Below are 4,145 nucleotides of genomic sequence, written 5' to 3'. Positions count from 1 at the left end.
GACCCCATCAACTTCTATCACTACTTCCACCTGAGCTGCTGCCTCAGCTCCCATCCCTTAAGTGAGCGAGGCCCCAGTCGACACCACCCCTGTTATGGTCCCAGCTGAGCCTTGGAGTGGAGCTATTAATGCTCGTGTTGACGCTTGGCCCCCTGAAGTGGTTAAGCTTGACGTGCCCTCACCAAGGTCCGAGGGGGCTTGAGTTGAGGAGGCCCCAAGTATTATTGTTGCATCTCAATGTTAGGAGTCAGCACCCAAGGTTGCTACCACGGGGGACCATCATCTTCCTTCCCTTCGATTTTGAGGCACTGGGTTGTACTCCTAAGCTAGGGATGAGGCTATGTTTCTAAGGAGGTGAATTCTTTACTGTCTCCGCATCTAGAGTGGCTATTTTCAGCGGTGGTGACTTTAATCGTCAAGGTGTGTCAATAGTCTATAGATTTTATTTTTTTTCATTTTATCCTTCTTTTCCCCTCTGGTAGACTGACCTTAGTCTTTTCCACACTGTAAGAGGCTCTTAGGGTTATTACTCTTCACCAACTTACCTTAGACCCGATGACTAGCTTCAATAAGACTGACACCTATTGAACATCACTCGTGCCTAACTTGAGGCCAAGGTCTAAGAGCTTACGTCGGTTATGTCTAACTTGACAGAGCTCTGGGGTGCTCTCTATAGGCTTGAGGGAGTACGAGAAGCTTCCCTTGCTTAATTAGTGGTAGAGTGTCAGTGCTGTGATATGTTGCTGGCCAGGGGGCCCGAGCTGGAGGCTAAGGTGGAGAGAGCGAGAACCTTGGCAACTGAGGCTGAGGCATGCATTCTATCCAAGGAGGTGACGACAGTGGAGGCATACAAAGCCTCTTATGCTCATTAGGTGGAGTTGGAATAAGTCTTCAAGGTTAACTTCACTAACTATAGGGAGAACCAGAGCCATCTCATATAGCTCAACCTAGAATGAGCGGATGGGGAAGCGAGATCTGAGGTGACCTCTACCACTGCTGTTGATGTTTCTCTCGTTCCTAGACATGTATATGTATTTCCCCCTTCTTTAGATAGGTTTGTACATTTTGTGAATTTAATGAAAAAGGAATTTTTGCTCAAAACTTGTCTTATTCTTGTTTGGGTTGTTATGTTGTTTGCTGCCTTATTGGCTCCCTTACTTACCCCCAAGCTTGGTTCATCCGAGCCCGGGACAAGTAAAAAAAAAAGACCAAGGATTGGGTCTTTTGGTAGTCTCCCTGGAAACGTTTCGTTTCAAGCACTCATGCTAACATAAAATGTTTACATCAGTGTTATGCCCCTTCAGTTTGTTACCTTATCGGGTTAATGATGTCAGTCAAATGGTGCCTTATTCGTCCTCCCCCCATAGTTTTGACTTTTTAGTTGCTGAGTCTTTCATAGTTGAAAGGGAACCTCCTCAAGCATTACTCCTTCTCAGGCTCTCTAGCTACTGCGTTAGTCACTTACGGATACTATACTACCAATGTAGAAAAATATGTGCTCTCTTTTATTTATAATGGAAATTATAAGTAGTAGACACCTAAGGTGTATTGTCAACCTAACACACCTGATGTGCTTGTAGAAATCCGTGGATCAATTTCTACTGATAGTAGAACTTTAAATGCTTTGCATTCCATGGATGAGGCAGGGCTCACCCCTCCATGTCCTCCAACCGGTATATCCCTGGTCGAGCAATACTAATAAACTTGTAAGGCCTTTCTCAGCTTAATCCCAGGGCTCCTGAGCCAGGCTCCTTATTACTCAGAAAATCTTCTAGGAGTACCAAATCTCTTACCTTGAATCTCTGCTACTTGCCCTTGAATTATAGTACTGAACAACTCTTTGCCGATAAGCAGAAACTCTTATTTATGTATTGTCCCTAAGTTTCTTGAGCAAGTCGAGACTCAGTAACATTTTCTCATCGTTCTTCCCTGGTTGAAATAACTTAGTTCATCCTTATGGGATTCTAATTTCCACTAGGACCACTGCCTCTGCGCCAAAGGCTAGAGAAAAAGGATTATTCTCAATGATTGAACAAATAGTAGTCCGATCTACCCATAAAATATGCAGCAGCTCCTCCGCCCAAGCCCCATTGAACCTCTTGAGCTTGGTTTTAAGGTGACATTTAATGATCTTATTAATCGCCTATACATGGTTACTAGCTTAGTGCTGAGGTGAGGTAAAATCGTTACGAATATTGAGTTCTCTACACAATCCTCAGAATTTGGCATTGTCAAACTTCCTACCATTATCAATAACGGCAGTGTAGAGAATGTTAAATTTGTAGACGATGATCTTTCAGATGAAGTTGATGGTCTTTTACTTAGTAATTCGAGCTAAAGGCTTGACCTCGACCAACTTTGTGAAGTAATCGACAGCAACAATGACGAACATGATCTGCCCCTTACCAATTGGCAAGGGTTCGATAATGTTGACTCCCCACTATGCAAAGAGCCAAGGCCTGCTCATCGGGGTCATCTACTCAGGTGGTTATCGTAGCACCACTATGAATCATTGACACTTGTCATATTTTCTTACAAACCGCTTGACATTCTCCTGTATCATGGGCCAATAATACCCTTACCATATTATTTTATGTGTTAGGGCACTCCCACCCGAGCAATTTCCATAGATGCCTTCGTAGATTTCCTTCAAAATGTATTTGGCTTCATCTGATCGTAGGTACAAGTGGGATAATGAAAACCCCTTCTTGTACAAGAAGTCTCCCAGTATTGTATACTGAGTAGATCAGTACTTGATGTTTCGAGCTTCTAATCTGTCCTCAAGTAGTTCACCTTGCCGTAGGTAGCGCATGATTGGATCTATCCAGCTTGGTGTATATCAATTGGGAGAGCTACTTTTTTGTCAAGCTAATTAATGCTCAACTCAGGCAGGAATTCAATTAGAATAGTTTTGGCGAGGTCGGCATTGATGGATGAGGCCAACCTGGCCAAAGAGTTTGTGTTGGAGTTCTCAGATCTTGGGACTTGTATGATTTCGTATTTCTTGAATCCATTGAGTAACTCTCGGGTTCTATTTAGGTAGGCGATCATCTTGTCTCCTCTAGCCTGATATTCTGTGGTGACTTGGTTTACAACTAGTTGTGAGTCATTGTAAATTTTCAGTACCCTGGTTTTCATTACTTTGGCCAATCTTAGGCAGACAAGGAGCGCTTCATACCCAGCCTTATTATTGGAGGCTCGAAAGCCAAATTGCAGCGCATACTCAACCTTCAACTGGTTGGGTGAGGTCAAAATTAGTCCCACTCCACTCCCATGAGTATTCGATGATCCATCCACATGAAGAGTCCATATTTGCGATACTAAGCCTTACTCAGTTTCTTCTGTGTGCAGGAATTCTATGATAAAGTTGATGACGGCCCGCCCTTTGATTGTTGATCGAGGTTGGTACATGATGTCGAATTCACCCAGCTTAACTACCCACTTAGTGAGTCATCCCGATTCCTTAGGCCCCTATAGTATTTTGCGGATAGGTTGATTAATCGAGACCATGATGATGTGAGCCTGCAAGTATGGTCGGAGTTGTTGAGACGATGTGATCAGTGCCGGAGCTAATTTTTCTACCTCTGGATAGGGTGTTTTTACATCAACCATGTCTTTGCTCACGTGGTAGATCAGTCGCAGGGTGCCTCCTTCTTCCATGGTTAAGGCTGAGCTAACTATTGTTCGAAATGTAGTTAAGTATGGCAGCAACTCCTCTCCTGGCACCAGCTTTTATACTAGTGAAGGAGACCCCATATAGGTCTTGAGCTGTCGAAACACCTATTCACATTCTTCCATCCAGGTCATCTTTTTACTCCCCTTCAGCTGCTTGAAGAAGGTCAAGCACTTGTCTGTGGCTCTGGAAACAAATATGTTTAGGGCCGTCACTTTACCCGTGAGGCATTGGATTTCTTTTGTTATGCTGGGAGAGCCCATTTCTATGAGTGCTCGAATTTTTTCGGGATTCACCTCTATTCACCTTTGGTGGACCATGAAACCCATGAATTTTCTCAAGCTAAAGCCAAAGGCAAACTTGCTCGGATTGAGTTTCATTCAAATCTTTCTCAGAATCCCGTACATCTCTTTCAGGTATGCTACATGGTCCTTTGCCATGAAGCTCTTAGCGAGTACATTATCTATTGAGG

Source organism: Magnolia sinica, chromosome 7, assembly GCF_029962835.1.
Source record: "Magnolia sinica isolate HGM2019 chromosome 7, MsV1, whole genome shotgun sequence".
In the NCBI taxonomy this organism is placed as follows: domain Eukaryota; kingdom Viridiplantae; phylum Streptophyta; class Magnoliopsida; order Magnoliales; family Magnoliaceae; genus Magnolia; species Magnolia sinica.
The sequence above is the reverse complement of the archived record's forward strand: the minus strand, read 5'-3'. Positions refer to the sequence as shown.